The sequence below is a fragment of the Felis catus genome, chromosome C2 (assembly GCF_018350175.1).
Source record: "Felis catus isolate Fca126 chromosome C2, F.catus_Fca126_mat1.0, whole genome shotgun sequence".
NCBI lineage: Eukaryota > Metazoa > Chordata > Mammalia > Carnivora > Felidae > Felis > Felis catus.
The window spans coordinates 55,139,121-55,165,541 of record NC_058376.1 but is presented as its reverse complement, the minus strand read 5'-3'; the positions used below and the strand labels follow the sequence as shown (position 1 = coordinate 55,165,541).

The window sequence follows — 26,421 nt, the reverse complement described above, 5'->3', positions numbered from 1 at the left end:
TAAGCCACTGTGAATAAGAAATAATAAACAGCAATTTGGGGTGTGCGAAGACATAAAGAACAAACTAGGTAAGGAACAGAGAAAGAGTGAAGTAACAAGGTGTTCAGATGCCAAAGGGACTTGATGCTGCCCTGTAATATTCTGTGTGTTTTGGAAAGAATGAGGAAAAACAGCTGCAGGCCAAGTAAACCTAGGGAAGCATCTACAAAATAAAGAAATGATAATCAAGGTTGACAAAGTCCCTGAGCAATTTCAGAAATCTTAGTCATGCACTAAACTTCCCACTTAACTTGGGGAGTGGTAGGAGGGGTACCAGCTGATCTGAGGTAGGCTGTAAAAGGCAGGGTCACCACAACTGACACCTTAGGTAAAAATATACATACACAAACTATATGTGGGTAGAAAATATTTGAGAGCATGATTAAGATGTTACCACTGTTTCTTTACAGGATAAAGTTATGATTTTTTTAATCTGTATTTTCTAATTTTTCTACAATGAAAATGAATTGATATAATATAAAGAAAAAGATGTTGGAAAAAAATAATTTTGGCAATTGCTTATTTCCAAGAATTACTAAACATTAACTAAGTCCATGTTTTCTGCACAGTCTCCAACATAATTGGTCAATTATTAAATATTAAAAAAAAAAACACTCCATAGAGCAGGTCAATTTCCCCTGTAACCCCTGGATGCATTTTGCAGCTAATTCATCCTAGAAGGCATATTTAGTAGTCCATGTTAGCCAAAGTAGACCTTTTGGTTAAGATTTTTTTTCTTTTCAGGGCTGTTGATAATAACTGGCTATACCCTCTCTGAAAAGTTTTTGACTAGAACCATCTCTACTTTTATTGTGAGGTCTTGAGAAAAAGATTGCTCCAGTGAAGTCTAAATTAAAAGTTGAGAATAGTTAAAGCTACCACTTTTCTCAAGAAGCAGTCTCCTTGGATCATATGCTACCTCTCAAGGACAGGACTCGTCAGGATTCTATGGGCAAACTTATGTACAATCATGTAAAATTACTAAAGTATCTAACTCAATGACTAGGACACAATATTTTCTTCTTCCCTCACTGCCACTCATGCTTCCACTTGCCAACTTAATTTTTAAACACATAGATCCATCTTTAATCATCAACAGCTAGCACTTTAGACCCCTACTAGAGGGTAATGAAGAACAGTTGTACACATTAAAAAATATACCTGGCAGAAAAAGTGTAACAGGTATTCTAGCTTCATGCCATGTATCTACTCCTACAGGTTTAAATTCTATCTTTGGATCAAGCTAGATCACTGGAAGACAATATGTGTTACCACTGGCCAGTGTCTTCCTAAAAAAAAAGCCTCCCTTCTTCCAAGAAGACACTGCCCTGTACCAAGATACATTATTCAGTAAGAGGAATGAGGATCAGATTTCATTTTCCACTTATTTCATGAGCTAGGTGCTCAGTACACTGTTCAGTCCAAGTAACTGTCCAGGGTAGCCATGGTTTATGTGTTCCTCAGTCCCATGAGGAAATCCTGCCACTACACTATGCTTCAACTCCAAATTTTTACTCTTCTCATGTCTCTCCAGCCGTAATTGTTGAGGGTCCTATGTAGACCAATGTTTCCCAGGTTTTGGGGTTTCATGGACCAGTTAAAAAAATTTTTTTTAAAGTTTTCTTGGGAACTGACAAAGGATTGTCAAGTTTTACTTGAAAAAAGTAAGACAAAGTATGTAGTTTCTTGAGCATAGTAATTTTAAAATAAAGGCCACTATTTCTCAAGAAATAAATATGTCTCCCCCACTTGTGAGCTCCAGAGTGGCTCAGTTGGTTGAGCATCCAACTCTAGGCTTCAGCTCAGGTCATGATCTTGTGGGTGCTGGGTTTGTGTCCCAGGTCAGGCTGTGCGCTAACAGTGTGGAGCCTGCTTGGGATTCTGGCTCTCCCTCTCTCTCTCTCTGCCCTTTCCCTACGTTTGCATGCACATGCTCTCTCTCAAAATAAATAAAAATTAAAAATAAACGCTGTCTACTTAGACCCACATTTTTTACTTTGATAAAGTAAAGCTTACCTTGTCATCACCTGCCTCTCCTGGCCTCTCCTGTCCATACCGCCTCCTCCAGACACACAACTTTCTGCCATTTCTCCAACCTATCCAGCCACTTCTTCTGTCCCCTCAACTGGGTTTGCGCCTACTCAGCTTTCAGGTCTCAGTTGGGGAGTCAGAGAAGAAATTAAGCTAATTTAAGAGCTTAGGAATTGCTACTTTCATTAAACTACATAAAAGAAGTGTAATTGGTTATAAATAGGTTTGATCTGTATCGTACCCATAGACACAGCTTCATGAGAAGAGCACTCATACCTACATAGCTTTGCCTCCAACACCTGACCCAGATCTGACTACATAGTAAGTACTTAGGTATTTGTTGAATGGATTAAACCAATGTCCTTTATATAATGTACTCTATTAGAGATCTGAGTTTTGAACCAGAAGAACTTGATCCCTGCTTTTGAATATTAAGAAGTATGTAATTTGTTTCTTGCCTTTTCCTGCTTCCAAGAATCTGACACACAGGCTTATATTCCATCATGGCAGCTATGTTGACTCTTCTGGTTGGAATATTTACTCTGTTTCATCTTTCATATTTTTTTCTTACTATTTTACCCTTATTATAAGCTGTTCTAAGCTATTTCAAATTCCTTTTCAGAAAGACACATGGTGTAAATAAATAAATAAAAGCCTCATAGTGCAATAGCTCACCTGTTCCTGAAATAAAATGCTGACATTTCAAATGTTCCTTATTGTAAAGGTTAGATGATTAAATATATTCCTCTTCTGCTACCTCAGATTACCCAAATAAACATCAACCGCATACAAACCACACAAATAAATCAAGCTTCTGAGTGGAGGTAAGTTTTAAAGGACAGATACATATTTGAAAATCAAAAGAAAAGAAAATGCAAGGCATAGCATTCTAGTTTAAAAACAAACAAGAAACCTTAAGAAAATTACCACATATACTTTACTCATGCTTACTATATGTCCTTTTAAAATATTAAGAAAAGCCAGGGCACCTGGGTGGCTCAGTTGGTTAAACATCCAATTTCATCTCAAGTCATGATCTCATGGCTCATGAGTTCAAGCCCAATATTGGACTCCACGCCAACAGTGGGGAACCTGCTTGGGGTTCTCTCTCTCCCCCCCCCCGACTTGTGTGCACGCTTTGTCTCAAAATACATAAAACTAAAAAAAATTAAGAAAACCATCAAGCATCAAGACTCTTTTCTCCCATGAAAATAAGCTTATGTAGGTCTGCTCTTAACATTTAGAATGATCAGACTTACTATCTTTAGATTCATAAACAGTGCTTAACACTAGGTCACATATCAATTAAACTTCTAATTCTGCATTATATTCTAATAAAAAGGATTTAACACAAAATATGCATAGGCTAATAATCCCTAATTGGCTTAATTACTCATATTAAAAATATATCACCTGTGGTCTCTGGCAGCACTTTGTTATTTCAGAGGAAAGCCCCCTCCCCACCCCTGGGGTTTCCAGAAGAGAAAGTTCCTGACATAAGATACACCATCTTAATTTATCTAATAGCTCACCTACCAAAGCAGATTAGAATCTTGGAAGTAGAAGGCCTCTTGGAATGCTAGCCTGCCTCCTCCTGGCACATGAGATAGATACACTGTAGTAGGAGTTAACAGACTTGGCTAAAACCACATAGAGGATGAGCACAGTTGGGACCAAGTGCTTCCTCTGCACCCGCAGCCTCTGCAGGGAGAACTAACCACCTGGGAGGATCCACTGAAGAAGAGTCGAGTGTCAAAGGAGAGGTTAACAGCTCTAAGGAAGCACATGTGTTTACCCTGGGCACATGCTTAGGCTCCAAGAGACTATTACTCTCATACTATGTAATAGGAAGCCATGCTCTCTCTGTCATATCTGAGGATTCTCCATTTGCTGTTTTGGTCTCTGGAGCCACAGAATACACTTGGTGTGCACCCAGGGCTCAGTCTGAACACCAGGTTCTTCTAAGAGCAGGGAGGCAAGAGAATGCACTCAGTGAGCCACCTTGAACTTAATCTCACAGGGTAAGAGCCTCTGATGAAAGGCTTAATGTGAGTACAAAGGTACCATTTTCAACCCATGTGGGAAAATAGGGGCATTTGTCCTTCTGAAGAGCCGAAAAGAAGTTTGGGCACAGAGCCTGCATCCTTCTTGGCAGGCACAGCAACCTTTGTATTCAGATGAGAAGGGGGAAGGCCCCACGTAAGAGTGGCAGGCTTTTATAGTGGGGCACCTGAGTCTTGTACCAGTAGGTGTTCTGGCAGGAGGCAGGGGAGAGCCTGGGCTCTGTAGTCAGGCCTAGGTTTTTACTTCCAGCTCCGAAATGTACTAGTTACAGGACTTTGATGATATGCCAGTTTAGGAGCAGTTTCCTCACCCGTAAAATGGCGGTTGGGGGCAGTGGTGGATACAAATAATTTCTTAATCTTTACGACACCTTTATGAAATAAAATGCCTGGCTCTATGCTGGTAGGTACATGTACTTTTTCACATTCTACCATCCTCTCCTTACCTTCTATTGTCTTTCTAGCCTTTCTCCTAACAGGAGACCTGGAGAAAGGAGCTGTGGGTGTTCCAGATCTGGATCCATCACATCTGGGGCCAGGGAAAATTCTTCCCCTTCTCCTGCCAACTTCTCTCACTGTCAACACTATTCTTTTCCTATTTACAAATTGAGAAGGACTTGTAAGAATAGATTCAAAAGAGGAAGGAATCTGGGGGTGCCTGGGTGGTTTAGTCGGTTAAGCGTTTATCTCTCTCCATTTTGGCTCAGGTCATGACCTCATGGTTCATGAAGTTGAGCCCCACCTCCTTGAGTCCCCCACAAGGGCCTGCTTGGGATTCTCTCTCCCTCTCTCTTTCCCTCCCCAGCTTGTGCTCTCTCTCAAATAAATAAACCTTAAAAAAAAAAAAAAAGGAAGGAAGGAAAGGAAAGGAAAGGCAAGGCAAGGCAAAAGGGGAAGGAATCTGCAAAATGGCTAATGCAAGCTGAAGAATGTGGAAATGGAGAAAATTTCTTCTTTCAAAGAAAACAGGGCTATTGACTTACTTTGCTTATGGTAACAAAAGAACAGGTGCTCACAAGAATATAGAATGTGGTTCCATGGCTGCCCCCACCCCCAACTTCTTTCTCCTTTCATCTCCTTCTTTATATCAAGTATTTTCAGATACTTACCCAGGGAATGTGCTTAGTACTCATTAGTACAGCACTTTGCTAACTTGCTAGTGTTATGAGCACAAGGCAAAAATCCATCTGTGTCCCACACAGTGCAGTCCAGCAGAAATAAAGGCATATGCAGTTACACTAAACGTGATACATGCTAGACTTCTGCCAGAAAGAGTGGGCATTCAGGGGAGAACATGAGACCCCCCCTTTGTAAAGCCATTCATGGTCCTGAAAAGATAATATTTGAATTGTGCCTTGCAAATTAAGGAAGATTTAGTGGCAGGCAGCGAAGAAAAGGAGGGGGCTTTCATGAAGTCATTTTAACCCTGAAAAGAGGTATGATGAAAACCAAACCCCCTCAACTTCAATTTTTACACAAGTGCCTTAGGACTGACTTGCCTAAGGTCACAGAGATCAGTTTCTATGTGGCAAAGAGCCAGACCTTAGTCCCAATCCAGTCTTCACTAGCATGTGGTTGTCCCTTACCCTACACATAGTAGCCTGTATGGACACCTGTTGGGCATGACTTCAATCCACTTAGTAAACCTCTTACTCCAACCATGTTGCGGCAACCAGCTCTACCAAAGCTTCAACCAGCTGACTGCAGATGTAGCTTGAAGCACCTGAAACTATACCACTGCCTAGAAAGTTCTGAAGCAGAAGTGAGAGAGACACAGGAATTCTCTCAAGGTGCTTCCCATGCATGCATGCATGCATCCATGCACAATCCAGAAATCTGAAGGAGGTAATGCCCATGAGAGGACTGGAGGGGATGGTTAAATGTAAACAGTTCTGAAACACATTTCCTAATGTTTCTGAGAAGTCCCCAAAGGTGGAACACAGTCACTGGAGGTGGTGACCTAATCAACGATGCATCGCTGTGTTGGCCTTTCTTCTTTCATTCCTGGTTTGACTACCCCTGAACTGCAGTCCTGCCACCTTCCCAAGTCTTTGTTGTAGCCTGGCTTTCCCTGAAAGCAGAGCCTAAGACCATCACTCCCAAGGGCTCATCCTCCCCCTCCTCCCCTCCTCAGATGATTCAAGGATGTATTCTCCATGATCTAAAAGTTACTGGGAACTTTATTTTCATTTTTGTGATAAAGTGACCCATATTCTGAGTCTCATGGATGACCACTTCAAAAAGTTGCTACACAGAGCACCTGGGCAGCTCAGTCAGTTAAGCATCTGACTTTGGCTCAGGCCATGATCTCACAGTTTAAGAGTTTGAGACCCGGGGCGCCTGGGTGGCGCAGTCGGTTAAGCGTCCGACTTCAGCCAGGTCACGATCTCGCCGTCTGTGAGTTCGAGCCCCGCGTCGGGCTCTGGGCTGATGGCTCAGAGCCTGGAGCCTGTTTCCGATTCTGTGTCTCCCTCTCTCTCTGCCCCTCCCCCGTTCATGCTCTGTCTCTCTCTGTCCCAAAAATAAATAAACGTTGAAAAAAAAATTAAAAAAAAAAAAAAAAAAAAAAAGAGTTTGAGACCCATGTGGGGCTTTGTGCTGACAGCTCAGAGCCTGGAGCCTGCTTCAGATTCTGTATCTGCCCCTCCCCCGTTAGTGCTCGCTTGCATGCTCTCTCTCTCAAAAATAAACATTTTTCTTTTTTAAATAAGGACAGGGCAGACATATTTTTATGAACTGAAGATCAAGTGACATACCACATGGAAGGTGTCACCAGTAGCTTAAAAAACAAGTAATTCTGTACTAAAAAACACTTAAGCCAAAACTAGGAATACAAGAGAATTATCACCCCAAAGGAGAGTTATGTATTATTCAAGTCTGAGAAAAATTGCCTTCATATAATTGTCTCAGTTTCTATTTCTAGTCTTAAATCTGACTTGCATTTCTAATCACCCCCAGGTGTTTTCACTCAAACTCTTGGGGCTCCACACTCACCTAGTAAAAAGTATAATATCATCTTTTTTGCTATAATACATAGTGTTCTAACCCTTAATTTTGTAAGGCACTCTTCCTCTATATAGTAAAGCTTTGAGTTCAACAACAGTAGATCCTCTAAGATGTTCAGCTGTTGCTTTTCTCTCTCTCTCTCTTTTTTTTTTTTTTTTTTTTTTTTTTTTTTTAGTATTCTCACCATTACCACTCTGTTAGGAACTGTAATTGAAGCTCTGTTCACAACTTCCATTTAACCACCTCATAAGGCAGAAGAAATGGATAAAATGAGCCGTGAAATATACTTAGGTCAGGTGCCCTAGAAGCAGAGCCAGAGATGGGGGTTCTCCTACAATTGATTATTCTGAGGGTGCACTTCCAAGAGAAGTTAAGGAAGTGAGGGAATAGAACCAAGAAGGGCAAGGAAGCCAAGCAAAGGTGGGCTGGCTGAAGTCTGGTCCCTGATGAATGGCACAGGGAGCACTGGGGCATGAATGGCACCATTGACTTGTTTATCCTTAAGGCAAAGAATGGATGTTTGTAATCTCAAATCAGTCAGTTGTTGGTCAGGTGGGACGGCACTGTTCCCCAGACATCTCTGGAAAAGAGTGCATCCTGAGCCATTAATAGCCAACATTCACAGCAGCTGGGGGTTGGGTGCATCTCACCAGCAAATGGGATCTGCACAGGACACCAACATGGGCTACTTCTCATCCTGACTCCTGTTCATTGACATAACTAGGAGTCTACAAGGTCCAGCCAGGAAGCAGCAACAACCATAGATCTTTAATAAAGAAGTAATTACAGGAAATTGGCCACATAGGTGATGGGACAAATGGAAAGCAACAGAGGTAAGAAAATCCACTAAGTAGCAGTAACGAGAAGCTGCTATCACCCCCTAGGGTTTGAGGGACAATGAAAGGTGGTGCAGCCAGGGCTGTCTAGGGAATATAGAGCCCCTGAGGGGATGCAGAAGGGACACCTCAGGAAATAAGGATAGGGGTTTAAGCTGCTCCTCTCACCTCCAGCCTTCCAGCTTTCTTTCTGTGCTCCCCTCTTGGCCAAACCTATAAAGATGCCAGAAGGAAAGAGGCCATGGAAATGTAGCTTCCTGTGATGCAGAATAGGGGAAGGGCAGAAAGAGAACAGGAGCCAATGGGCAGGTGACTGACCCTGGTACAGTACACGTAAGCACTTCTGTTTATACCAAGTGAGATACACGTTGACCAAAGCAGCTGTGTGTCATCCATTTTCTTTGCTATTATACATAATAAACTAGTTTAGGGGACACAGACATTCCCTTAGAATAAAGTAGAAGTAATGAAACTTAGGCCAGGTCTCAGTAAACCACAGTTTGCTGTCTTAGCTTGGTTCCTAGTTTTCAAACTATGGAAGAGACCAAAATCAAAAGCTACGCTCCCCCTGATACCCATTCCCAGACCCAAATAAAATCTAAGCAAAGTGATAAAGAAAAAAGTTGGAGGATTTTGAAAGTAACATTAAGAATTGAGCTCCATTCCGGGCGCCTGGGTGGCTCAGTCGGTTAAGCATCCGACCTCGGCTCAGGTCATGATCTCACAGTTCATGGGTTCGAGCCCCGCATCAGGCTCTGTGCTGACAGCTCAGAGCCTGGAGCCTGCTTCAGATTCTGTGTCTCCCTCTTTCTCTGCCCCTCCCTGGCTCGCATTCTGTCTCTCTCTCTCAAAAATAAATAAACATTAAAAAAAAAAAAAAAGAATTGAGCTCCATTCTCTGATTGCTCTTGAGTGGTGCAATCAGTTAAGTGTCTGTATTTGGCTCAGGTCATAATCTCAGGCTTCATGAGTTGAGCCCCTCATAGGTCTCTGTGCTGACAGCTCAAAGCCTGGAGCTTGCTTCAGATTCTGTGTCTCCTTCTCTGTCTCTGCCCCTCCCCCACTTGTGCTCTGTTTCTCTCTCAAAAATAAACAAACATTAAAAACAAAGAACTGAGCTCCATTCTATTAATAATTTTGGCATAGGTTGACTTGGCAGGACTTTCCTTTGCTTGAATTTCCATTTTTCTTTCACATGTCTGAGTAAATACTTAGTATTTACTATTACTTGATATTTTCAAAATGTTAATCATCACCTGAAATGTTTCACCATACACTAAAATAACATAATTAAGCATTAACCATAAGTCCAAATTTAGTGTGAACATTTACATATGTTTTTAATTATTTGTCAATTTGCATCAGTACTCAAGTACTCAAGAGACAGTTTATACAATGGCTGCCCGTAGGGAATTAGCCAAGTGATTACAGGCTTATTAGGAAACAGAGACTAGCCTCTCAGGTATTGTTCTCTACCACTTGCAAATCAAATAGTTGGGGCGTGGGAATCAAACAAACATACAGGTTGGCTAAGAGTGTAACAATTTTCCAAGTATATATACCACATGTAGACACACACATCCATTTCTATTTAGTAAACTGAAGACAATAAATAGCATTCTGTAAGTGTTCTCAACTCTATGTTTCTTTAAAACAACCTAGAAGATGTAAAAGCTATAACCCACTGCCACATCCATGGTACATTTTGGTGAATGGTAAAATCTTATGGAAGAAATAGTATTTATGTGTGGACATATTAGCACAAAGTTGCCCAAACTTTATTGGTTAAAAAAAATGACTAAATATATCTGCTAAATGTTGTATTAAAATAAAAATTTCTGCCTTCAAGGAACTTATATACCACAGGCAAATGACGTTGAGTCAAATATTTAGAATATACCAAATACTCACGTCTTCCTCATATTCAAATTTTAAATAGTCTTGTAAGCTTTCAGAGCAGTTTTGAGATGCACCAGGGAGGCATCCAGTTTTTTATCTGCTGAGATGAGAAATCAAATCCATAATCACAACACATAAGTAAGTTCATTCTCACTGCCAGTATGGATCTGGAATGCAGTTAAGTTTCAACGATTAACAACTTTTGAGAATTCAGCCCATTATACTATAAACTTTCTCTTGATAATCCAAATGAATTACTCTGACTTGCCAAAAAATTTCAAAAAAAAATTAATGATTAAGCTAGCTGATTTTTTCCAACAAGAGGGGAACAATAATCCATTAACTCCGATAGAATATGATTGATGAAAATAACAAAAGTGTATTAACTGACACTTTTGACAAGTTTTGCATTCTTTAGATATTTTTCCCCTAAAAGCAATTTTAAAAATATGTAATTGCTTTTGGGGTTGGTTGAGTGTCTGACTCTTGGTTTTGGGTCAGGTCATGATCCCAGGGTCATGGGATGGAGCCCCATGTCAGGCTCCACACTGTGCATAGAACCTGCTTAAGATTCTCTCTCTCATGGGGCGCCTGGGTGGTGCAGTCGGTTAAGCGTCCGACTTCAGCCAGGTCACGATCTCACGGTCAGTGAGTTCGAGCCCCACGACGGGCTCTGGGCTGATGGCTCAGAGCCTAGAGCCTGTTTCCGATTCTGCGTCTCCCTCTCTCTCTGCCCCTCCCCCGTTCATGCTCTGTCTCTCTCTGTCCCAAAAATAAATAAACGTTGAAAAAAAAAAAAAAGATTCTCTCTCCCCCCCCCCCACCATCTGCCCCTCTCCCCTTCTTGTGCACGCTCTCTAAAAATAAAAAAAAAATTTAATTAAAAACATTATACACACACACACACACACACACACACACACACACACATATACACACACACAGGCATCAACTTCAAAGAGTCCCTAATGGCCAACACTGGCAACTTTAAGCAGCAAAATAAATATTAGATTAAAACCCAAAATATTGTTTTTATCACTTTCTTTTATCATGGAAAGTATGCTCTTTAATCCTTATCCCCTTATGTCCCCTGTTTCCCACCACCTCCCCTCTGGTAGCCATCTGTTTGTTCTCAGTAGGTAAGACTTGGTTTCCTGGTTTGCCTCCCCCCCCCCATTTTTTTTCCTTTGCTCATTTGTTTTGTTTCTTAAATTCCACATATGAGTGAAATCATATGGTATTTGTCTTTCTCTAACTTATTTCACTCAACATTATACTCCCTAGTTCCATGTAGTTCATTGCAAATGGCAAGATTTCATTCTTTTTATGGCTGAATAATATCCCATTGTATACATTTACCACATATTCTTTATCCATTCATCTATCAATGAACACTTGGGCTGCTTCCATGGTCTGGCTATTATAAATAATGCTACAATAAGCATAGGGGTGAATGTATATGTTTGAATTAGGGTTTTTGCAGTCTTTGGGTAAATAGTAGTGCGATTCCTGGATTGTAGAGTAACTCTATTTTGAAACCTATTTTTTTAAAAATCTATACATCTATTAATGGTTGAATAAAGAGCTTTTTCCTTACCAAAACATTCCTAAGAATACATAGGACATATCACCCTCTCACCTTCCTTTGTGTATGAGCTGGACTTAGTCACTCACTTCCAACAATACACTATGAAAAGGGGGAAAATAGTAACTTTACAGTGGAAAGACATCAGCTTAACTAAGTGATCAAAGTTAGTATTATATCATGTGCCCCTGATATGATAACAAGAGCACTTCGCTTGTCCAGTGTTCTGCCACAAAAAACACAACCCTAGTCTAATCAGTGATGCCGTTTTGGAGCTGATGGCCAAGGAAGAATTCTTGAGGTGTCTTTGGTGCAAAAAGGTGATTTTATTAAAGCACAGGGACAGGACCCGGGTGGGCAGAAAGAGCTGCACTGGGGTTGTGAGAAGTGACTAATTATATACTATGGAGTTAGGGTAGGGTAAGGAAAAAGAAGGGTTTCCAAAAGGACTTTCATATGCTAAGGAGGACTCCTACAATACTGGAGGCCTTGCTATTGCTGAGTTAAAGTTATTTTGCCCTCTAGTAAGGCATTAACATTAAGACAAGACATGTGGGAGTTTATTGGAGGTATGTTTCACTCTACCTATCTCAGTATTTGTCAGTGGGCCGCAGGTTATAAAGAAATTTACTTTTATCTACATTTTCTTCTAGCTTTTGTTCCCCACATCTCTGTGGAGGGGAGGGTGATGTTAGGGCTCCAGGAAATTGAGTCTATAGGTTTCTGGAGATGCCTTTTTTCTTGTAAATCATTAAGACAGTTGCAAACTGATGGAGACTCTTGTCTTGCAGGACTGTGAGTTCTATCAGTTAACCATTTGTTTTTCCTTTTCCTTTGTTCTTGGGCAGCCAGGAGTGCCTGAGGAGTGTCACACATATCCCACGTGGAGGGGTGGGGAAGGGGAGCAGGTCACGGATGTTAGCTTCTGCTTTGCCTTCAGCTTGCCTTTGGCTCCCTCATCAATCAGGAGAGAAACAATAGACAAAGCTGAATTGAGAGATAGTCAACAACACATCTGATGATTACATCTCAAAACTGTCAAGGTCACAAAGAAACAAGAAAAGAAAGAAGCTCTCATAGATTAGAAAAGACTAAGGGGATGTAAGTACTAAAAGCAATGTGGTATTTGGGTTCAATGGAACAGAAAACAAATTAGTGGAAAAACTGGCGGCATTCACATAAAATTTGTAGTTTAGTTCATAGTACTTTTCCATTATTAATTTCTTAGTTTGGATAAACGAACTACAGTTATATAAAATGTTAACAGAGAGAAAACTAGATGAAAGTAATCAGGAACTCTCTAGTATTCTTGCAACTTTTCTATAACTAAAATTATTCCAAAACAAAAAAAAAAAATTTAATTACACCCAAATGAAAAAAATAGCGTACATGAAAACACATGCAATGCAGTGAAATTAGTCCTTTAAGGGAAATTTATAGCCATACTTACATTAAATATGAATAAACGTTAAAATTTATGAAGTGTTAATCTAAGAAGTTAGAAAAATAAAATAGCATGAAAATATAACAGTGGAGATAAGATAGAAAACATACAATAGAAGAAGTTAAAGTCAAAAATTGATCAACAAGACTAATGAAATTGACAATAGATAAATTTCTGGCAAAATTCAATACGAAAGTATGATGAAAAAGTTGGCATAACTATAAATACAGCAGAGATTTGAAAAATGAGTATCAGCAACTTTCTGCAAATGGGTTTGAAAACCCTTTTCCAGGCATCTTTCCCTTACAAAACTGCCACACACAAATAGAAAGCATAAAGAATCTTACACTCATTAAAGTAATTGGATAATAGTTTAAAAACCTTCCTACACACACACACACACACACGCACACACACACACTCAGCAGGCCCAGATAGTTTATTTTTTATCTTATTTTTTCAAGTTTCTTTATTTTGAGAGAGAGAGCACACTAGCATGCGGGCAGGAGAGGGGCAGAAAGAGAGGGAGAGAGAAAGAATCCCAAGCAGGCTCCACGTTGTCAACAGAGTCCAACATGAGGCTTGAACTCAGGAAACTGAAATCATGACCTGAACTAAAGTCAAGAGTCGGACGCTCAACTGAGCCATCCAGGCACTCCCCAGATGGTGTTTTAGATGAACGCCACCAAACTTCTAGGACAGTATCACCACAGTATTAAAACCAGGCAAAGACAGCATAAGGACAAAAGATAATCAACCAATTTTACTCTGGAAAATAAACATAGAAATCTAGACAAATATTAGTAAACCAAATCTAGCAATGTTTATACAGATAATATACTGTACCTATGCTAATCATGTCCTCCAAGAAGCAGACACCAAGTTGGTACAATATGTGCAAGGAATTTATTGAGGGAAATTCCTGAGAAGGATAAAGGTGAGGAAGCAGAAAACTTTCAGACTCATGTGAAAGGAGGAAGTGAATTAAAAAGACCCTCAAATGCAGTGCAGTTCTAAGAAAGTTGTAGCAAGGCCACTGGTGAGTCCTTAAGCCTGTCACCCATGAGAGGATTTTATGGCCCTCAGAAATGAGCCTGCATTAGTTTCACCACCATGCTGAGTCATCAGCTAAGTAAATAACTGAGCATTGGGGGAGATTAATCAAGGCCTGTGGTGAACATGGCTATAACACAAAGGTGGTGATTAATACTGAGGGTGGCAACTGCGGCTGTTAATCAACCATACTCTGCCCAGGAGATCCTGAGCTTTACATTTTCATGGCTGCCACAGTGACCAAGTTGGGTTTTCTTCAGGAATCCAAAGGTTTAGTATTAGTAAGATCTGTAAATGTGACTTACCACATGTGTTAGACCCAGATCTATGTGCCTCTTCAGATTCCTTTGGCTCAAATGCTTCACAGAAGCATTATTAATTGGCCCTAATTAGCAGTAGGCCCTCCTGTTTACTCACCACTGCAGAACTGAGCCAGTCAGCCACATACCTGGATGTCTGACACCTCCTACTTCTGGGGTGGAATGAAACACTATACTGCAGGGCATGGGACCAGGTATCTTAAGCTTCTATCAAAGGGGCTAGATGATGAAACCTGGATATACAGGGCAATTTACTTCCTGTGAGGTAAACTTCTATCAGTAGGAACCAGTGGACCTGGGCAGACACACTCCTCCCAAGTACTACTGCTTGGAGACACAGTTCCCTTTGCAGCACGTTCAGGAAAGTCTCTGGTGTTGAATGAATACAACTACCAAGAGCACTGCTCTCTTTTTGGCTACCCATGAAGCAGAAGCCAGCATGGTAAGCCATCCCTTCACAAAGTTTCCCATATTTCCTTACCTCACTTCCATTTTTCTTCTCTCTCACTACCCTGGGTTTGCACCTCCCAAGTTAAGAAAGCATCAGCATTCTAATCCTTGCTTCAGGTTCTGCTTCCTAGAGAACGCAGGTTACCCACACATTAAACAGATTAAAGTGGAAAATCCAATCACCTGAATACATGAAGAAAAAATTGGTATGCAAAATAATTTTAAAAACTCATTACATGAGTAAAGGACTTTTAAAAATATGATAAAGCGTATGTCTGAAAAACCTGGAACAAATACAGTCTTAAATGGGAAAACAGAAATACTCCCTGCAAAATCAGTTATAAAGCAAGGATGCAGAATCAGGCAGGGACTGAGCAGCAAATGTGATAATATATTGGGTAGCTGAGAATAGTTTACTAATGTGGTTATTTACAAAGTGATGGGCAGAGTTAAGGGAAACTAACAGGAACTATGCTATACCTCCAAGGCTAGCAACAGGGCAGAGAATCTTCATTGCCTTGGGCTAAAGGAGCAATTTACCAGATCTGGGGACATCAGGCATCTGTAGGATATGAACTGCAGTCTTTAGGAGAGAAAATACAGCTAACCTTCAGTGATCCTGTAGATTTGTGTTTGTGGCTGACAAAAATTTGAAAGTAAAGTTTTTCCTAATATACCTGTAGTTATACAGGTTATACCTTTATAACCTGTAGTTATACCTTTAGCATCCACCAAAAATTCACGTCTACCTAGAACCTCAGCATGTGACGTTACTTGGAAATAGGGTCTTTGTAGATGTAATTAAGTATCAAAACAAAAATCACACTGGAGGAGGGTGTGCCCTAAGTCCAGTGAGAGAGAGGAGGGGACACACAGACACACAAAAAAGGCAGCCATATGAAAATGGAGGCATAGATTGGAGTGATGTACCCACAAACCAAGGAATGCCAGCAGTCACCAGAAGTTGGAAGAAGCAAGGAAGGATTCTCCCCTGGAACCTTAAAAGGGAATGTTGACACATTGACTTCAGACTTATAGCCTGCAGAACTGTGAGACAATAAGTTCTTGTTGTTGTAGGCCACCATATTTGTGGTACATTTTATGGAAGCCCTAGGAAACTAATACCAAGATTTGAAGAGGAGTCATTTTTCTCCTTTTTTTCTTAATTGGAGGAGTAGTAGGAAAGAAATGGGAACGTAAACAATAAAGTGGACTCTACAGTGAAAGTAGAGCTTATACAACAGTACCTCGAATGGGAGAAACCATTCAAAGCCTCCTGACATATTCTCCTTTAGAAAACCACACACACACACACACACACACACACACACACACACACAACTAACTGGTGTAATGACTAGAATATTCAGCAGGTTCCAAAAAAAGACTTCAGCCCAGTTACCTATCAGAAACTGCAAAGGTCGATGTCCACCCCTGGCCAAAAACTCAGATTAAGAAACAGGATAGAATACAAAATAACAGTCCTTAAAGAGTTCCTTGACATGAGATGGTGACCTCAGAGGTTGTGTTAGTGGTCATAGATCTCAGATATAATGTGGGGGCGGGGGGTGGTGGTGTCCAATAATCAACACATACATGCTCTGTCAGAATAATTTGACTGTTTTGTCACTAATTGAGCAAAACCAAAAAATGACACACTAAATATAGAATAGATACCACAGTCCAGAAAGGGGTGAGGGTGCAGCAATAGCATGCAAATGACTAAAAAGTAAAAATAAAGCCCAACCTAGAATAAAACAGTTCAAAAAAAAAAAAAAACCAGAAAGCCTTTTCTTACATTAAATCCATATCCCTAGAAAGTAATCCCCAGAACACATGTACAGTAAAACAAGTACACAAAAACAAGATAAATGAAAGATGAAAATGTGACTAAGGAAACAAAACATGTATTAAAATTTCTAGAGAGAACCAATAACAATATAGAGTCAGTTAAGTACAGAAGAGATACTACTGAAAGCCAATTACCATATATTTTTTTAAAAACCTACATTTCTGGGGACCCGAGTGGCTCAATCAGTTGAGTGTCTGACTTCAGCTCAGGTCATGATCTCACGGCTCAGGAATTCAACCCCCACGTCAGGCTCTGTGCTGACAGCTGAGAACCTGGAGCCTGCTTCAGATTCTGTGTCCCCCTCTCTCTCTCTGCCCCCTCACATTCGCTCTGTCTCTCCTTCAAAAATAAATAAAAACATTAAAGTAAAACAAAAAAAAAACCCTACATTTCTTCTGTGTGTCTCCTTTACTACTCATATAGAACACTTTAGATACTTCTAGTTATCAAATGTGTGGTGTTTTTTTCCTCACACCAAGCAATTCTTCAACACCAGTTGAGTGTCCTACAATTTAACTCAATTCTGACACTATCTACTTGGAAATAGAGTCAGAACCCCCAGTTTAAAAGTTCGGTCCCACAAGACTGCCTCCCCTCACTTTAGACACCAATCACAAGTTGTAGGTCCCCAGGTTAACCACAACTTCTATCTGAATTGGCTATAAATTGGAGGTTCCTATTACTTCCTGTGTCTTAGGTTCAATTATTTGCTAGAACAGCTCACAAAACTCAGGAAAACACATTTACCAGTCTATTAAAGGATATGATAAAGGATACAGATGAACAGACAGATGAAGAGACATATAGGGCAATGTCTGAGAGGGTCCCAAGGGTTGGAGTGCGTCACTCTTCCAATATATAGAAGTGCTCACCCACCTGGAAGCTCTTTGAACCCCATACTTTTGGAATTTTGTGGAGGCTTCATTATGCAGGCATGATCAATTAATTACATTTCTAGTCTCTCTTCCTTCTCTAAAGAAGGGGCAATAGAGCTGAAAATTCCAAGCTTCTAATCATGGCTTGGTCTTTCTGGTGACCAGCCTCCATCCAGGAGCCTACTCAGAGTCCCTCATTAGAACAAAAGATGCTCCTACTGCTCCCGTCACTTAGGAATTTACAAGAGTTTTAGGAGCTCTATGCCAGGATCCAAAGGCAGAGACCAATGTATATATTTTCTATTATCTCACACCATGGTACAGAAAGATTTGATACATCCTGATAATTCTGATGAAAGAAGAGATGAATACAATTAGATAAAGTTAAGCCATAAAACAGCGATGATGCAATATAAAGATAATTGTTATTGGAATTGAAGTAAAAAGCCTATCAAATTAAGCTGTTGATACATAGATAAAATAGAAGAAAATTTCCCTGAAATGAAGACAAAATTGAATTGTTAAATGGACATCCATGTTCCAGGAGCAAGACATATCCTACTTAAGCTGAATATCAAATAAAAGGGAAGAGGAGAGAAAATTTTACTTTTTTGTTGAAACAATTTTGTAACAAAACAGTAGAAAAAGGATGGAGAAGACAAGGAAGGACCTCTAACTTCTCTACAAAAGACAACAGAGAAGATGATTTCATGACGTTCCATTTCTTATCAGTCTGTGCTGTTTTCATGGAGAGCACCAGTCTATGACAGAAATGGAGAACCAAGGAAATATTTCTATTAAATGCCCTCAAGGGATTCCTTTTCTCCTCTTCCTTCCTACCTCCTCTCCTTTCAACTTCAGGACCTTTTGCACAATGTCTTCTGAGGTAGAACTCCCAAGAACAAAAATAGGAAAAAGGTACATCCCTAAAGTAGCAGCCATTTTCTACCTGAGACAAGTCCTGTGGCTAGGTTAAATACGTGGCTAAAACTGAATTGGGGAAAAGAAAAAAAATGATAAACTTATTCAAAAAGCAGTATTACTTGCCTTGAATAGATCTGAATGTCTTGGGTTGTCAGAATCCAGAAATCCCCAACTGTAACCTGAACAAATGAAAGTACAATTAGCAGAGCAGAAAGTTGGGGGAGATGTTAAATTGTCAATAAAATCATGTTTGTGTCAACATACTGTCAGCAAAAGGAGACAGGTGGAGGCTCGGAGAGTAAAATATTTACAGGTTTCCAGTTAATCTACTGCTTACTCTTTCAGACCTATTTTCTAGTGACTAACTCTTGCAGTAAAATAGAAAATGAAATGAGGTACTCTCTAACCCAATTTATATACCATAAAAATGTCAGATTGTTGTTGAATCTTCATATTAAAAATTTTACTTCCCAACTAGAAAAACCACATCTATGTAACTAGTAAGTATACATTCTTGTATGAATTAGATGAATATAAATAGCAATATAGAAATCAAATCTCAGATCCTTACTAACCTTATTTCCTAAACCTGTAACAGATCCAACTTTCTTCTAAAATTAAAATGTCAACTCAGTACTTCAGGTCAGTTATGTGGATTGAATTAGTTTTATCTTTTATTAAAAAAAAACAAAAAACAAAAACAAACAAACAGACAAAAACCACCCAGGCTACTCAGGTCCTCGGCGAATGAATTACTCTGATTAAACCAACCTGGAAACACAAGAGAAATGCAGGGTTAAGGTAGGAGGTAGAGAAAAGTGGGAAATAAAATATGCTACTTGGTTACCAGAAGAGAGAAGTAAACAAGACGAGCTTACCTGCTTGAGTGGAGGGAGATGGGGATTGAATCCTTATAAAGCAGAGATTACAAGAATTTGTCAAAGAGATAAAAACGACCATGGGTCATCCTCAAAATGTCAAAAAGGAAAAGAGGAACAATCAAGTCTCTCAAATTACCCGAAGGAAGAAAAGAAGCCTGCAAGAGATAAGGACATTTGAAATAATTGGGGGCAGAGGAAGGAAATACAGCAGACTTCAGGTGTGGTGGGTGAAGAACATGGGGAAAGAACTTTGATGGAACAGGAGGTAACTTAAGAAAAAAGACCCCAAGAAGGTGACTGTAGGAGAAAGCAAATGCCTCAGAAAGCAACAGAAGAATTTGGAATCTTCGGAAAGGAAATGAATAAACGTGGGAACTAGAGCAACAATACACTTGGAATTCAACCATCTGTTTCTGCTGCTGCATCTCTGGAATTCACAGACTAGAGGCAGGCAGAAGCCCTGCAAAGACAACTTGGAGAACCACCTCAGAGCACACAACACAAAGGCCACAAGAATGCAGAAGATTTAGAAAAGTAACCTAGGAAGTGCACGGAGGATGTAAAGTTGTTTTGCTATAAAATAAAAAGCTTAATTCAATGGGGAAAATTGGTTTGGAGGGCCAGTCTCTTCATTCTCAAATTTTAAAAAAACTAACTGCAAGACCAGAAGACATAAATTAGAAGAGATATTTGTGGAAGTATAATCTCCTCTTTCCTTTTCAATGAGAAAGGAAGTTTTCTTTCATTTACTTGTAATGCTATGAAATATTTCCTCTGTGTTCTAAGCTAAACCCGAATATGTGATGTCATTACTCATTTTTGATTACTCCCAATTCCAAGATTAAAGCACATTTGGATAAACACGAGAGGAGTCTAAAGAGTTTGAGAATTTACAGTTTTGTTACAAGCAATAACAATCACAATAATGACAACAAAATTTCAGAACAATTTGGTTTACACAACAAAGGACTTTTTCTGAGATTCTGGGAGTCCCAGGCCAGTGTGACCCAGGAACCATCTTACCAGGTCCCATATCTTTGCTTTACCTTCTCTGGCTTTGCTTCATGTACAGTCTGGCTTTGCTCATGGTAATAACGTGGCCGAGGATGTCTCAGACCTGACATCTGCACACCACCAAACCCTGATGGAAAGAACAGGTATTTCAGCCAGCACCTTTTAAGGAGAAATGTGCTACCCAGAAACCCAATCAAACAATTCCTTGCACATGATTGGCTCACCTGGGTCATGTTATCCCACCTATCTGTGGAGCTGGTTTCTCCTACTCCCTAACTAGTTTCTCCTGGGAGCACTATTTTAATAAATCATTTGCACCTAAATCTTTGGCTAAGCAGTTGCTTCTAGTAGAAACGTCCTCAAGACACAAACAATGCACTGAAATCCTCTGACAGGTTATCCTTGAAAGCCCTGAACGGTTCCTTCCCACCTTCACGTCTCTGCAAATGCTGGCATTTCATACTGTGAATAAGACACTCTCATCTTCTCATACATACCCTTCCCCAGGTTCTGTGCTGCTCCTCCCCTGACCCAGCCTCCTACTTCTCCTGCAATTCTGAGACCTCTTTTCTGTGCCCTCTGAAAACATCATTTCATGATAAGCTTCCCTCTGCCCATACCTATGTAGGTTCCCACTGCCTTCCAGCTTCAGTTGAAATGTGATTCATTCCCAAAGGCACCATTTCCCTTTTTCCTTTTTCTTAATAAAGAGATGACTCATTTCCCATCTTCTTTCACACTGGAATCTGGATATAAAGCTGTCAGTCTCTGTGTACAATGTTATTTCCAAACTGTCACGTCTGTTTCATTAGGGTTTCAAGATCTCACTGTGATCTCACTGTGAGAATCTCTTTCTTCTGAAGTAATCCTTACTCCCATATAGGAAGGTACCTAGGGAGTGTCAACTGTATTTAAGGTGGATGGGGCATATATAATTATGTTACAGTATTCTTTACATCCTTTATAGGTATGAAATTTAAAAATAAATTTTATTGAAGTATAATTAACATACAATATTATATTAGTTTCGGGTGTACAATGTAGCGATTCAATAATCCTATACATTACTCACTGCTCCCCACGATAAGTGGTGATATAACATTAATTAATAATACAACATTATTAAAACACTATTGACTATATTCCCTATGCTGTACTTTTTATCAGGTATGAGATGTTTTTTTTAGTGAATGTCTGTGGCTTGGATCATCTGTCTTGGCATTCTTATGCTTTCATTTGTTACCTACTAAATTCCAGTCAGGCCCCAGAGATTTTGAGAATTAGCACCAAAACTCAGTCTCCCTCTCCATCCCCATTGTTATCAACATTCTGGCTGATTTTGATGCCCATGTGATGAGAAATACAAAACTCTCTTGATGAAGATCGAGAACTCTAAAACTAAGTCACTTCTTCACTCACTCTACACTTTCATAGATGGATTCCTGCCCAGAATTGTTTCATCCCTGAAGTATCCAACTCAGAATATCCTACACCTTAAAAGTTATCATCACAAGAAAAATAAATTGTAACCATGTGTTACAATTTACATTTTACAATAGGATTTTAGCCAAATCTATTGTGGTGACCATTTCACAGTATATACAAATATATCATTATGTTGTACCCCAGAAACTAATGGGATGTTGTATGTCAATTTATACATCAAACCAAAAAAGTTTTAATTAAAAACAAACAAGATCATAAAACAAGGATATCCTACCCTGACACAACTTTCTGTCATCCCAAAACATCCTTTCCCCCTCCCACTAACCTAACAATCTTACGATTTCTAAGACCTGACTTCATCAATTGCTCCCATTCTCACTTAGGCTATTATGTATTTCTTGGGTCTTTTGACAAAAACTATTTAACATTTTGAGCTGATTAAAAAAAAAAACTAACTAGATTTCTTTTCTTTTTTGCCAAGTTAATTTTGATAACTACAGAGCTGCTAGCTTAGCTTACATATTAATAATACATATTAATAATATGTATTATTAATATAATTAATATAATTAATATTAATTATTAATAATACATATTAATAATACAATTTGTAAATTTGTAAATCTCTGAGAGCAATATCTAGCAATTGATGTGGTTATTTTAGAGGAGATTCAGTTTCTCACAGACTAGTCATGTAGACAAAAAAGAATAGGTACAGCACTCCTAGACTGCAATAAGGCTTTGGTTTTCTTTTTCCCCAAAAAGACAAAAATGTGGTAGAAAGGTCCACCACTTCCAATTAGCACCTAATGCAACCAATGATGAAATGAATGAATAAACCAACATCTCTAAAGCATCTATCCTACAATTCACATGAGTGTTTATTATTTTGAATTCTATGAGGAGATTAAAAACTCCTTTCAATCAAAAACACTAAGTGCATGCCCTCTTAAAAAGAATGGAAGAAGGGAAGTGCCCCACATACCCCTCACATCCACTTATTCTCCACCATGTACATTTCGAATTGGAGATCAAACCAGTTGTCATTGGCATTTAAGCAACACCTGAGGCACTGAAGCATGTGGGCTCTTGTTGATGTCATCTGGACAGTTCTTTCTCCAAGAAATGCTAGGATGTTTTTGTTTTAATAGGCTACACAATCCTGATGTCAAAGAGAGAAGCCAGGTTTCATTTTCCTAATTAGCATCCCCAAACCACACAACATGCCCATGGCTTACAACCAGTTCTGGAAACAACTATCCATTACTTGCTAAAGGGAAAGTACCCTTCCCAAGGTTGGAAAACTAGTAAAAGATCACAATGACTTTCCAGGACCCTGAAGATTTGCACACTAAGGGTGGACCCATGATTTTTAAGGAAACTGAGGAAGGCTGAAAGGAAGTGTTTAGTGAGACAGCTTAATCTTTTTTCATTATTTTGTTTAATGTTTATTTTTGAGAAAGAGAGTGCGAGGGGGAGAGGGGCAGAGAGAGAGGGAGAAAGAGGATCCAAGCAGGCTCCACTCTGTCAGCATAGAGCCCAATATATAGCTTGAACTCATGAACTGAGAGACTGTGACCTGAGCCAAAGTCGGACACTTGACTGACTGAGCCACCCAGGTGCCCTGAGACAGGTTAATCTTAAAGCAGTCCACATGAAGGCATTCCTGTGTTCAAAAGGAAAGAAACAGGGACTCTCAGAACTACTTGGGTAGAGCAAGATTCTCCCAACAACTCCTTCGATGGGATTGTGTACAAGTCATCGATCTGTTCCCTCCCTTCAACAGTCCCACAAGCCCTAGTCAAAAGGTACATGGGGAAGAGATTACTCCCCTGTTCACTATACAATCTGTCCACATAACTCTTCAGGGGCACAGATTTCAGAAGCATAATTTTTATTTATTCCATCAGCAAAGATTTCACATTTTTTCCACCAGCTCCCCACTTTAGTAAACTGGATGATGTTTTACATGCATTCATATACCACATGCCAGATTCATAGCTGTCCTCTGCAGATACTGATTTTAAGTGGGCGAGGGTGTAGAAGCTGTTTCTGATAGACATCCTTCTAATCTAAAGAGGTTAGGTATAAAAAATTATAGAAGAACAAGTTCAGAGGAACATATATTTTTGGATTTTAAAAAATATTGTCAACTCCATTTGGGGAGGAAAGTGGAGGTTCAAGTATTTTATTATATTGACCAAAGGGTAAAACAGTATAAGGAGAAATAAGACTCAAAGTTGGCAGAATTCATAAATATGATTATAAAAACTCAGAATTACAGATTATTTTCTCTCATTAGAAAAATCTATGGAAGAGTAAGAGATTTTATCTTCCCAGAAATCTTCTTCCTCTTTAGTTGGCAGTGCTAATGGAGTCTAAACTACAGAAAAGAAAAAAAATTTTCAATTAGATCACCTATAGAGACAGCCTTAAAAGATGAAAAGTTAAGAGAGTCTTCTCTATGGAGATATATCTTTGAAAAGATGTTAAAAGCCTGGATAATTAGTTATGATCTATAATAGTCTCCATTTAAGTCCCCATTTGATCTCTATTAAAATGAGAAAATGGAGGTGCAGAAAGTAAGTAAATCGCTCAAAGTCACAAAGATTCTTAAGCAGTGGGCCTGAGTCTCATTCCAAAGCTCATCCTTCTACTCCACACTGTCTGCATCATCAAGAGGAAGAGAAGCCAATTATCTTTTGGGCATGTTCAGGGGTGACCATTTCAGCCACACAGGTAAGATAGTTTCTCAACGCTCTTGCCTTCTAAGTGTGCACTCAAACCCAGATATAGAAAGTAAATCAAGTAAACAACAAAAGAATTGATCTTAGAAAGCTCTCTCAGGGGTACCTGGGTGGCTCAATCAGTTGAGTGTCCAACTCTTGACTTTGGCTCAGGTCATGATCCCAGAGTCATGAGATCTAGCCCTGTATCAGGCTCTGCCCACAGTGTCAAGCCTGCTTAAGATTCTATCTCTCCTTCTGGCCCTCTTCCTCGCTTGCATGTTCTCTCTCTCTCTCTCTCTCTCTCTCTCAAATTAAAAAAAAAAAAACTCTGATTTTTATTCTGTCTATAAAGATGGCTTAAGCAATATGAAAGACCCCCTTGTTCATCCCTGTACACAAGAAGTCATCTCCTGTGGTTCACTTTATAACCAACAGAAGTCACTCAGTGAATGTTGGTGATGTGTCAGGAAATTTGCTAAGTAGGTTATAAACATGCCTTATTTGATCATAGTGATAACTCTGTAAAATACATACTAATATGTCCATTTTATAGGTGAGTAGATTAAGGTATCAAATAATTTATTTTGAATTTATTTCAAGTGGTAAGGCCTTAGCATAAAGCACTTGCTATTAATCTTATACTACATATCACAGAGGACAGAGAATATGAACAACATGCATGCTTTGAACAGTTTATTCTCCTCTTCAAATATTCAATAGATTCATTTTGCTCAAAAATACAAACTCATCAACCTGACTTCAATCTTCTTTAATTTACTGAGGCTTGTTTTGTGGTCTAATATATGATCTATTCTGGAGAATGTTCATGTGCACTTGAAAATAGTGTGCATTCTGCTGTTTTAGGATGGAATGTTCTGAATATATCTGTTAAATCCATCTGACCCAGTGTGTCAAAGACATTGTTTTCTTGTTGACTTTCTGTGTAGATGATATGTCCATTGATGTAAGTGGGTGTTAAAGTCTCCTGCTATTTTTTTTTTTTTTTTGTAATTTATTTAAGAGAGAGAGAGAGAGCAAGTAGGGGAGGGGCAGAGAGAGAGGGAGAGAGACAATCCGAAGCAGGCTCTGTACTGACAGCACAGAGCCCGACATGGGGCTATATCTCTTGAACCATGAGATCATGACCTGAGCTGAAATAAAGAGTCAAATGCTTAGGGCATCTGGGTGGTAGTTGAGCAACAGACTTCAGCTCAGGTCATGATCTCACAGTTCTTGAGTTCAAGCTCTGCATTGGGTTCTCTGCTGTCAGCACAGAGCCTGCTTCACATCCTCTGTTCCCCTCCCTGCCTGCCCCTCCCCTGATCACTCTCTCTTTCTCTTACTCAAAAATAAATAAACATAAAAAAAAAAGAGTTGGATGTTTAGCCAACTGAGCCACCCAGGTGCCCCTAAAATCTCCTACTATTACTGTATTATTGTTGATTAGTTCCTTTATGTTTGTTATTAGCTGCTTTATGTATTTGGGTGTTTCTATGTTGGATGCATAAATATTTATAATTGTTATATCTTATTGTTGAATTGTCCTCTTTATTATTATATAGTGTCCTTCTTTATCTCGTTACAGTCTTTGTTTTAAAGTCTATTTTGTCTGCTATAAATATTGCTACTCCAGCTTTCTTTTGACATCCACTTCCATGAGAAATGTTTCTCCATCCCCTCACTTTATCTGCAAGTGCCATAGGTCTAAAATGAATCTCCTCTAGGCAGCATATAGATGGGTCCTTTTTTTTCCCCCATTCATTCTGTCACCGTATGTCTTTTGATTGGAGCATTTAGTCTATTTACATTCAAAGTAATTACCAATAGATATGTATTTATTGTCATTTTATTACTTGTTTTGTGGTTGTTTCTGGAGACTTTTTTCTGATCCTTTCTTGTCTTTCTTTCTTTCATGATTTGTTCATTTTCTTCAGTGACATATTTGGATTTCTTTCTCTTTATTGTTTGCATATT

At 39.3% G+C, this 26,421-nt stretch overlaps 1 protein-coding gene and 1 long non-coding RNA gene across 6 annotated transcripts in view; both read right to left on the bottom strand.

Moving 5' to 3' along the window:
* Positions 1–16,786, bottom strand: part of HHLA2 (HERV-H LTR-associating 2) — a 52,584-nt gene extending 35,798 nt beyond the window's left edge. The window contains 3 exon segments of the mRNA XM_045036896.1: positions 4,580–4,728; positions 9,887–9,974; positions 14,758–16,786. The gene's annotated coding sequence lies outside the window, so the exon portion shown is untranslated.
* A 107-nt stretch (positions 16,787–16,893) lies between these two features.
* LOC109503428 overlaps positions 16,894–26,421 on the bottom strand; it is a 74,388-nt gene continuing 64,860 nt past the window's right edge. For 2 of the 5 annotated variants that reach the window (XR_006585032.1, XR_002745254.2), the window contains 4 exons: positions 20,305–20,399; positions 19,256–19,413; positions 18,953–19,148; positions 16,894–18,556 (listed from right to left, as the gene is read on the bottom strand). This is a non-coding gene — a long non-coding RNA (uncharacterized LOC109503428). The remainder of the gene's footprint in view (positions 18,557–18,952; positions 19,149–19,255; positions 19,414–20,304; positions 20,400–26,421) is intronic. The other 3 variants (XR_006585034.1, XR_002745256.2, XR_006585033.1) reach the window with 2 other exon arrangements.